The following is a 12,251-nucleotide window of genomic DNA, read 5'->3' as shown; positions in this document are numbered from 1 at the left end:
ATGAGCTTGGTTCATGCTTGCTTGCCTTTTGAACATGTTGTAAACGTTGTAATTCATTTTCTTTTGATGATCTTCTGATTGAACTAGTTCCTCCAAATCACTAATCTGGGTCTTAGCATCTTAGTTTAGTCTTTAGAGGTGGAATTCAGAGAGAGCACACTCAATACATGTATCGCATCACTTATGACTGGTCTGGTTTTTAGCACTGTTTTCAAGGAAAACAATTACCCAAAGGACGGATGGATCATGTGATCTCTGTTTAGTGTACTTTGATCTTCTATCCCCACTCTGATACAAGGATATACATACCATGATGATTACGTTGCGTACATATTGAGCTGAGGTACAGGCATGGTGTGTGAAGACATGGAGGATGAGACAACCATAGGAGAGACAGCTAAAACCTTTTGTGGTCATGACTTGGATTGTCTTGAGAGTGTTCAGGAGGCATCACAACAATATTACCTGGTGCTGCAGTAGCCTTTGTAGTGTAAAGGTGTCTATCATTCTAGACACCTAGGTCTATATCTTGCTATAAAGTTTGAGGTCAGACAATATGTTATTGGCTGTGAGATCACGGTGAACAATGGGAGGTCTCTTACAATGAAGATAATTGAGACCCTTTGCAACATCAAGACGAGATGGAGTACTTTGATTTGAAGTGGGAGATCTTGATGTGTTTCTAAACACTATGTTAATGACAGAGGAAGATACTCCATTACTAACATAGGTAGTCGAGAATGTTGAGAGAGAATGGACACCCATAACTGTACAATGTTTGGATGACTTGTTGACTGTGACAGAGACACTCTTCAGCAAATTTGACTAATGTGTCATTCTACAAAGAGATAACAAGATGTAGGATCATTTTATCATTAGCTAGTATATGTACCTGTACAATAGCTTCATGTAGAGTCTTTCCAGCACAAACCAGTCCACTCACTCTAACCTCAATACTACCACACCATAAGCTCCACGACCTAACTCTTACAGTCTTCTCTACATGTACAATAACAAAGCTTGAACTGAGCATGAAGCTTTCGGCCATATTGCACTGTCAAAAGGCGATGTAACTGTACCTCCCACTGCAATAATGTATATATGTAGTGTATATAGAATATATTATCTATTATCTAAGACTTTTTAGTGGATCATCATTATTTTGTATCTCAATTAACGTTCAAATATGTAACAACAGACTTGGCAATTATCCAAAAACTTGATTCTTTACAAATACGACAAGAATGTAAACTCTCATTCCCTAATAATACAATAAACTAGTGTATAATATTAAAAACTATATAGAATATAGAATATACCTGTATATTATCCTATTAAGAATTTTTGTGTTGTCTTCATTACAATGTATTGTATTTAACATTCAATATTGTGCACAAATTAATTTCTATTTCAAGACTTGCAAAACTGTTACTATTGTCTACCAGTTTGTTCAGTAAAAGATATTTTTCATTTATTTTGAATTTACATGTAATGATCATTTTTTCTTTGACAGTTGACATACATTAGAACATGGCAGATGATAAAGTGGATTAACACTAAAGATTAGAATATATAGGAGTATATATAATTAAGAAAGGATAATAAAGATTTGAAGTAAACTAACATTTCATATATATGTAATGAGGTTACCAGTTACAAAATAAAGACTGGCTGCAAATACAATGTCTCTCTTGATCTTTAAAATACCTACAAGAGAAATAAACAAAATAAAATAAACCTACAAAGACTAACACATACAACAGTTATAATATATATTATACAGATGTACAGGATGGTTATACACAAACAGATCAATATTAAATCACAGAACATAGTTCAGTACTTATTATTACAATGAACACAAAATATATACCTTCAGCAAACTTCTTCTCTAGTTCGATGTTGCCAATGGCCTTAGAAGCTTGACACATTTGACGTAAAATCTCTTCTAATCTTCTTATACAACTGAATTATACGGCCTTCAAAAACATCAGTCATTTTACAAATTTGAGAAAATGGAGCTCCCTATACAGAAGACATATCAAGCCAGTCATGTGACAATTAAATGAATCACATGACTCATAGTGTATTCATGTGACTTACTGAACACCATGCATGGGACTACATCCATTAAATGAGGTCTTAGAGATTCGACATACTCTTCTTCATCAACTTCTAGTTTTGCTTCAATGGCAACTCGAGCAAATCCTACGAGCAGAATCTGAGAGAGAGAGAGAGCAGAACAATATAAATATAATCTAATGGAAAAGCTGACTGTTTACTTGCATCATTCTCAAAGGTCCAGAATAACTGTTCTGTTAATTTAGGCATTTATCAGCCTATATAGAACACAACAATAAACAGATATACATTATAGAGGACTGACTTTTTCTGGAAGACAAAAAAAAGAAAGTAAAGCCACACATTGTTCAACAGAGAGATCATTAAATGCTCCATTAAATATCATCTCGTTAGTAATAACTCTTCACCTCTACAGAATATATAATAACAAATGTGTAATATCAGATTAATGAATGGACGTTAGTTAAACACATAGATAAATAGATCAGATAGTACATTTGATAAAGAGACAAACAATATGTTCATATGACACAGGAACTTACGAGTCAATTTCAGCACTCTACTCTTCCTTTTATTTCTATAACATCAGAAGAATTAGCATATCCCAACCTCATACAATAGAGCTGTTACATCATATGTTGTATTAATTACATAATCTAAACTGGTTACAACATAGCATATACACTGTTATAACATAGCATTATATAATATAAAATGTTATAACATAGCATTAAATAATATAACTGTTATATCATATATTGTAGCTTATATTGTATTATTACATAATATCATATATTGTACAAATACCTTCTTAAAACTCTTTTACGACATTTCAGTTCATCCATTTGCATTATCGTCTGAGCCTTTTTTAACTCCTTCTAGGCTTCTCTCACTTGAGCATTTATCTATAAAACAATCAAGTTATTTAAAAGTTATAAAATGAATTACAGACTTCAGTTTTCTTTTGACATAAATTATAAAAGTCGTTCTAAATCTGAATCTTTGTGGACAGGATTGGACACAAGACGATTTTCAAGTGCTTCATTTTCTATAATAAAAAGACAAAGATTGTCTTTCAAATCCAAAATTATACATTTAAAACAGGAACAATAATATAACAGGAGCATCATATAACAGGAGCTTAATATAACAGGAGCAATATTATAACAGAAGCAATAATGACAGGAGCATTAATATAACAGGAGCAATATTATAACAGAGCAATATTATAACAGAGCAATAATATAATAGGAGCATTAATATAATAGGAACATTAGTATAACAGGAGCATAATAAAAGGAGCAATATTATAACAGGGCATAATATAACAGGAGCAATAATATAACAGGAGCATAATTATAACAGGAGCAATACAGTGGTAATACATTATAATACATACCTTAACAATCTTCTTGAATTCTTCATCTTTGATGTGCATATCAGTAAGTGGATCTAATACCAGGTAATCCATGTGGGAATCTTTTGATGACCTCCTACATTTAACACTAACGTCATGTACAGTACACAAAATAAATAATGTACCTCAATAGATTTCCCAACCACTAAATCTACTATCTGATGATCTGAGATCTTTTGGAAGATAAATTCTAACAGAACTGATTTGTTGTAAGAAGTGTAACATTATCGGTACAACCTAGGAAAAGAGAGAGAAACGAAAGAAAAAAAAGCAAAAATAAATTGAGAGCTGAAGAGAGACATGATAGTTAGCACAAATCTCCTACAGATATCTTACTTGCATTTCTCCTTGTCATCTTTAGGAGCGGTCGTGGTGCTGATGATGGCATATTTTTACACGACTCTGTTGAACATCTAAAAATATCTCAACTACATAGACTGTATCAAGACCCTAAGAGACATATACATGTACACTCTATATTAACATATCATGTATATTAACATGTAACTGATGTACACTGTATATTAACATGTACACTTTATATTATTACCATGTGTACCTTTTGAGTTGATTTTTTTCTGAAGTTTATAACAGCTCCCCACCCAAAGTCATCTTGTTCATGTACTACTTTTACTAATCTACCAGGTTGCATGAATGGAATACAGTATTTGGTTAGTATATAATGCTTGAGAGAGAGAGAGAGAGAGAGAGAGAGAAGAGAGAGAGAAGAGAGAGAGAGAGAAGAGAGAGATCGACAGACAGACAGAGAGAGAGAGAGACAAAAGAGAGAGACAGAGGAGAGAGTGTATAAGTCAAAGAAGTTCCAAAGTCTATCATCTAGTCCCCTCAAGACATCAGTACCTTAAAGTACATTAATTGTACAATAGGGGTCGGGTAGAGGGGTGGGTGTGTCTAGCAGCATAATAATAAAACATAGGACATCAAAGACCTATACTTTTAGCTGGATGTGCATCCATTATCCATCCATTCATCCATCTGTCCATCCATTTGTCTATTCATTCATCCATTATACTAACTTGCATTTGTCCAGCCAATTTATTAATCTGTTGTCTAATTTTAAATAATTAGTAATATTGTCCTCTTATCTATTGTTACCTGCATCTCTTTTTTTTTTAGCTTCTAATACTTTAACTTCTACAAGTAAAATCATTAATACACTACATTATAGATCAGTACTAACTTTCTTCTAGATCCGAATAGCCGAGTTATTCTGAAACTGATAAAATTATCTTTCTAACATGTATTCAGGATTGATCTCTTCTACTCTTAATAAATTAAGCACCATATTGTAAGTGAGATGAAAGGCCACTATTCAATGGATCAGGACTTCCCTAGAAAGAGAGAGAGAGAGAGAGAGAGAGAATGTGTGGGAATGTGTGACCGCGAAAGATTACAGGAAGTGAGAGCATTAAAACTTCCATTTTCATTACAATATTCCTTACCTTGAGTAGGTTTTTGCCGATAGTAGAGTCCATTTGTTCATCTACCATTAACATAAACAATGCCACGCTCATCTAAACCACGCCTACCAGCCGCCCACTCATCTGAATATACTCACCAGATGTAATCTGAATAAAAGAACAGACCGCAGCAATAGCGTACATGTACATGTATCTATGACATACCCATCTGAAATCTTTTCCATCAAATTTCCTAGCCATGGGTGAAGACCACTGTTCTAGCAGGCATGTTCAGACCCAGTGCAAATGTTTCAGTAGCAAACAGAGCTTGATTTTGGGAATAGACCCTCTGAAATAGTATTTCAATAGTTTCCTTTAAGATAGGTAATAGCCCAGAATGATGGATACCTATCCCACGTTTTAACAGAGGGAGAAGATGTATGACCTAAGAAGAGAGAGAGGATGAAAAGGGGAGAGAGGGGGAGCTAACAGTTCAAAGTTCTTTACTACTTGAGGTAGTTGTTTTATCATCATCAGAGAGACAATCAATAGCATTAGTAAATACTTCATCTACTAGTTCCTTCTCTCTAGTTGAATTAAAATCTAACTTTGACATTTGAAGAGCAAGAGCTTCACAAATCTCTTATACTAAAACTAAATATAATAACAGGTTGTAAACTACGCTCCATTATCATCTTTACTACTTTAAACATGATTAGAGGGACCTAAGAGAGTGAGGGAGGGAGGGAGAGAGTGTGAGAGAGAGAGAAAGACGAGAGAAAGAGAGAGAGAGAGAGAGAGGAGAGAAGAGAGAGAGAGAGAGAGAGAGAGGAGAGAGAAGAGAGAGAGAGAGAGAGAGAGAGAGAGAGAGAGAGGAGAGAGAGAGAGAGTAGAGAGAAAGAGAGAGAAAGAGAGAGAGAGAAGAGAGAGGAGAGAGAGAGAGGGAGGAGGGAGGGAGAGAGAGAGAGAGAGAGAGATCATGAAAGTATCACAAATTTCACACTGAAGTCCCTCCTTTACGGCTACTACCAATCCCACTCTCCTGAAGACGAGACATTGCTGTCTGAAAATTATCTTCTCTAAATTTACCCTAATATTAAAACTACATGTACATGTACATGTAATAGATGTTGATGTACATCCATGTAATAGACCCATTGTGTACATGTACATGTAATAGACATTGATGGTATGTACATGAATAGACATTGATGTACATGTACATGTAATAGATGTTGAGATAACATGTACTTGTATAATATACATACATTTTCATCACTACTAGGTAGAGTCCCTCAGCTCCAGGGCTGGATACATATAATGTTGAAGAGGGACTGGTCTTTGTTTCAGTATAGACAACATGACAAGGCTATAGTAAGAGATAATATATTTAAATAGTACAATAATTAAAGGGGCAAGGTCATTTAATAACATAGCATGTATGTGTAGTATTCAATCAGTCTTAGATGTTCTGGGTTATCATGTGATCATCACATGACCAGGAGGTCACTAATAAGAAGCATTAGTCATCATATCAAATACATGTACATAATTACATGTACTATCATACTTGTTTTATGTAAATGACAGATCCATTCTGCAAATTGTCTTGCATTAGGTATAGTAGCTGACAGGAACACATAATGTACATTATCAGGTAATAAATGATAGTCTCCTCCCAGACCACACACCTCTCTCTATAAAGTTAATAACTAATCAATTATTCATAAGGTTATTGAGTACCTTTGTCTCTCATATAGTGGATCTCGTCAAAAAACAACCCAACCCACTTCTCGCATCACCTGAAAAATAAAGATCTTACATTTACATGCATGACAATCCTGTTTACCTCAGATCCTCTATATAACATACTTCTTAAAATCTATTAAGTAACAAGATGGTAGTATACATACACATGTTACACCCTACCTCTGTTGTCATGACGATACATGGTGCTGTTGGGTTAAATAGTTGTGTCCACCTGTCATCAGTCCCACGTCCTGAAATTGTTCATACATCTCTCGATATTTTTTGATTACTTAGCGCTTTAAGGGGTGTGGTATATATGACACGTTGGTTCTCTTTTAAACTAACAGCTATGGCGTACTCGGCGACGACAGTTTTTTACCAGCTGATGTGTGTGCTGACACTAATATGACTGACTATTTTCGATACATTGAATAGCTTTTCGCTGGAAGCTATCAAGAACAAAGGGATACTCCTAAATAATGAGATCTAATAATTATATTACCTGTACATGTATGATATCTACTACCTCAAGTCTACTATAAATTGTACAATATAAAGTTAAAATAGTATAAATTGTGAGTTTTAAATTTAAATTTTAAATTATAAATTAAATTTTTCAGGTAAAATTTTAAGTTAATTGGGTGTAGTTTCAAGAATCAATGGCATGTACTAGCTATATCTTTTGTACTGTAAAATGACTGAAGTGCAGTTTTTTTACTAGTGAGCTCAAGTCAAAATCAAATGAAATGCACTAAGTGCTTAACCTTGCTGTGGCTTATCCATGATCCAGAGACCTCCTCAAGTGACGTAATCTCACGTGATGCGCAGATGATTATTGATGACTCAGCTTTTCTCTTCAATCAAAGGGAAAAAGCTTTGCCTTTTAGTGTGTCTACTGGGTACTTTGTACTCTAATTGACAAAGGTCCAATATTTTCCAACTTCTTAGTAAAAGTTAGTGATTCTCCAATGACATCTATGGTGCTAGTTCGCGCTCAATGTATTGACAAAAACAATTGCCAAAAGTTATGAACATGTCATAAAAAAGAAAAAGAAGAATTACTTACTTCTTCCAAAGAGTAATTTTGCAAAAAATCTCACTTTAAAAATTTGGAAAACTGTCATAAACTGTATGCAGAGTTTTTTTATTGAATGCTCGAATCTTCGCTGAAAGCTGTGCTTTTTTCAAAGGTTTTTCAGACTTAAAGCTTTTTGTTTGACACTCATTTGGCAGTATTCTTAAGAAGTACAGAAGTTTTGCTACCATCCACTATAGTTTGGTGGCTACCACTACCTTGTTTGCTGAGTTAAACAGTTTTTCAAAGCCATTTGCCCGGGTAACAGACACACAGACAGACACACAGACACACACACCCACGAACAGACTACAGTAAACCCTCGCTATGCGCCACGCACAGCGAGGTTAATAAACTGCTATATATAGCATACACACACACACACATACCACACACTGACGAGCTACAGTAAACCCTCGCTATGCGCCCCGTACACACACAGCAAGGTTAATAAACTGCTATATATAGCATATATACACACACACACCACACCATATATGTATATATTATGAATTGACCTTTGCCTGGTACTTCTGATAATGGTTTAAAAATGTTCGTAAGGAAAGTTTTGGGTGGTAAGTCGTGGAAAGCTACCTAAGGAGGAAAAAAAAAAATATATATGTATATTCATTTACATGTAAATGTACCCTCATGTGTACATGTTCCTCCTGTATCTATGGTAATGACAATAGCTGGATCACCAAATATGGGCGTCTTTCTGACTATACTACCTCCAGTATGGTAACTCCATACTTAAAAAAGGGAAATAGTCTATTAATTTATTTATTAACATTTTATCATTCCATCAGTAATTTTATATATCCATTAATACATTATCTATCCTATCAATTACTTCATCTGTTTAACAACATTTTATCTGTCCATTCTACTTGTTATATTCCATCCATCCTAAATCCTGTCAGCCCATCAGTCTGTTATGTGTTAGTCAATAAACAAACACATTTTAGTGACTCAATGTACTTCTCATTTTTCTGTTCTTCTTCCAACTTTCTCCTTTGTCTATCGTTTCCCCTCCTCTAATTCCCATTCAGGTCCAACTTAGATTTTTTTAGTCCTCTCAGTTATCATCATCATCTACTTTATCTCCTTCTTTTCCTGGTCTTTTGAGTTTTCTCTTCTTTTCTGTGTCATCTTCTTCAAAGACACTGAACAAATCTTCTGAAAACACAGACATTTTTAAATACACGTGGGGTCAGAACCCGCAATAACTCCGGACATTATTCGTATTCTTACTATCCACGTGGTGGTTCTTCTTTCGCTGACTATTTGCTCAAATCTTACTGTGTGCTTATTTTAGAAGTCACTCTGTCGTTTCTCAAAATGCCTAAATTCAAACGACTCCAAAACGTCAAAGTAAACCAAGTTTGCTATGTCGGCAGGAAATACTTCACTGGGCACACCCCTTTTCATGTATTCATAAATCTGGTAAATCTTAAGTATTCCTCGTATAACAAGATCAAGTAAGCTAAGTTAGAAGGACAGGCGCTATGTAAAGACAAGGAGAAATCACAAAATTGTCATGTGTTTTCTGATTCTAGTGACAGTGATGAAAATCATGAAATGGATGTAGAAGAATGTGTGTTTCAGATATGACTCCACAAAGAAACTCTAAAAGAATAATCCCAAGTAAAGATAGTAAGTCCTTCAATTCTAGTGTTGACAGAAAGTGTATGCAAAACAATTGATAAGAAACAATCATCGTTAGCCCAAAGAAAGATGGAATTAGTGTAAAAAAAAATCAACAAACAGCTGTTCACTCAAAATCTTCTAGACAACAGAATGATCACATGTCGTCTGATTCTAGTACTGATGAAATGGAAGTAGAAGAACTGTTTTTAAAGACAACTCCACTACGAAAAATCAACAAGAATTATTCAAAATAAAGAAAAAGGTTTCTCTAATAGTACTACCAAACGTCTTTACGACCAAGAAACACACCAAGTACAAAGCAATCTCCTTTAGATCTAAATAAAAGCTGTAGTAGTGTGGCCTCACAAACTGTTTCATTCAGAGTCATCTAGACATAGAATAATGTTTGCTAAAGACAAAAGACACACACCCAAACAGACAGCTCGTATGATCACATCATCAAGCATTGAAGAAGACACTAGCTTTGAAGAGAGCGATAGAAAAAAAGAGAACTTTACGCTATGGTCACATGAAATACACGGTGTTGATGTTAATAATGAAAGTGAAAGCATAGTGTCAACAAGAACTCGATCTAAATCTATATTAAACTTGAAAATATGAAGAACACTGTCAGTACTAAAGATCATTTCAAATCAACTGAAATTGATACTAATGAGCAAGACAGTGATACAGTGTCTGCTAAGATAACAAGGTCAAAGTCAAATTCCACTGGAAGTTGTTAGAGATCTTGATACTCAAGTAATGAAGAATAACACAGATACTGATAGCAGTAGTGAAAGTGAAATAGTAGTATTGAAGACTCGATTTCGAAGACAAATTGGTTGCAAGCAAAGCAAACCACGCAATGAGAAAACTACTTACTCGAAAATCTCAGGGGCTCAAATCTAACTGAGAGACCTAACAATGACAATGATCATTCACCTACACAATCCAAAGCAAGCATTTTCTGCAAAGAACACTAGGAATAGGTACCTTTCGTCACAAAATCCGTTAACCAGTTATAGTGAACACAAAGTTACTGAAGATGTTGTTGAAGAGTATTTCTCAAGTCGGACATTAAAACGATCAAAGATGTCTCAAAGTTATCCTCTACTAGATCCTGTTCTTGTGGAAAGGTTAGCCACTGTCGAGATCTTCTCATACAAATCTGGAATTTGATGCCTTACATCACATGTATGATAACCTGTTTGATTACAAAAAACAACGTGGTTATGCCAGTTGAAAAACTGGTTCAATATCCTGGTTGTATGGGTGGGATCAAAACTAAAGCTTCTAGATGAATTTCGTAAGAAGAAACTTTCCACTTGTTATCAGCTGTCATCTATGGCTTTTTTCTGGTTTAGTTTGAAGGAGATTTTAAACACTCTTACGTCACAGACATGGTTAGAGCACACTGAAGATTAAAAACACCTGTCCAAAGAGTCAATTCATATGTACCTCCCTGGCAATCAGCAACCAAAAAACTGCAAAGAAAAGCTTTCTTATAATTCACAATTTGATGGTAAGCCATTAGAGAGACGAAAAAGTACAATTGGCACTAAGTTTTCTCGCATCTTGTCCATCATACCTATAATAGCCACCATAGATCACCCAAGAGCTCCTCCACTGTGGGACGAAATTACATCTGGAAGATTTAAATGGGTGTGGCATAATGCCTCTACTTATAGCCATTATACTGTTGAGACCTATTATGATAAATTCTTTGTCTGGTGAAGGATCTGAGATTCTGATGCTAAGATCGTTTCGTCATGTTATTCAGAGTTGGACACCTAAATGCTAAGGGAGTGTTCGAATATTTAGCTCAATACCAGTTAGACACATTGTGAGGGACCCACATATATTGGTCTCCCTGTTAGTGATTTGTATCAAAAATGTCGTGAAGCATTTTTGTTAACAGTGACATGGACGTTAAGGGCTCAACTGACTGAATTTCGAGATCACAAATTAGTTCGTTCAAAGAAAGGACAAGATGGTACAGAGATATAACAATATATCAATAGAGAATGACCTATTCAAGAGATTTATGGAGCAAGAATTTAACAACGAAGCTTAAAAACTTCAATTTTATTATATGGATACAGATTATAATACACGTTTTTAGCTTAATTTGTTGAGTTTAAATTATTTATAATTAGTATACGTATAATATATTGGGGTCGGTGCTTCTAAACGGTTAAAATTATTAATCCGTATGGAGGGTAGTGGCGGTGATATTCTGCCGACTGTAAGGTTACGTGGCTCTTAGTGGAGGCTATCTCGAGGGACTATCACCGACAAAACCAAGCTCAAGTATGGTGGCTTGAGTCATCACGAGATCTGATATACTCATTTGTAAGTGTGGTTTCCCTCCTTATAAGCCCTCCAATGTTCAGGGCAGAAACCCATTTCAATCAACTATAGATAAATATGGAAGTAGATGTTGGAGGTAAGTACTGAGAATTAACGAATAAAATGTTGAGAAATATAACTATACTAGAGTTATAGTCCGATGGTATCAATGTATCCTGTACCTTTGTTTATGGGAAAACATTCAAATTCAAATTCAAACATATAGTCTGCAAGATCACTACCTGTAGTTCATTGGCAACAAATCAACAAAACTCTTGTTCAAAATCTATATGTACAATTTAACAGGTTGTGTCGACAAATACATATTCTTGCCTTTTCCTTTTTTATTAATTTTATAATTTATGTTCATGGGAAATGATTGATTTTACTTGATTATTTAATAGAGGTTCTAGGGGGTGCTACTCTAAGGGTCGTTTTTCATTTTTATCATAAGTTAGGATCAGTGTTAATTTCTCACAATCTGTACAATTATGAGGAGAGAATTACC

The 12,251-nt window shown here is 34.8% G+C and overlaps 1 pseudogene; it reads right to left on the bottom strand.

Annotated features, from left to right (window-relative positions):
• Positions 1-1,650: 1,650 nt before the first annotated feature.
• LOC121366770 lies at positions 1,651-8,939 on the bottom strand (annotated as a pseudogene).
• Positions 8,940-12,251: the final 3,312 nt, after the last annotated feature.

This window comes from Gigantopelta aegis, unplaced genomic scaffold (assembly GCF_016097555.1).
Source record: "Gigantopelta aegis isolate Gae_Host unplaced genomic scaffold, Gae_host_genome ctg7068_pilon_pilon, whole genome shotgun sequence".
Taxonomy (NCBI): domain Eukaryota; kingdom Metazoa; phylum Mollusca; class Gastropoda; order Neomphalida; family Peltospiridae; genus Gigantopelta; species Gigantopelta aegis.
The sequence above is the reverse complement of the archived record's forward strand: the minus strand, read 5'-3'. Positions and strand labels throughout refer to the sequence as shown.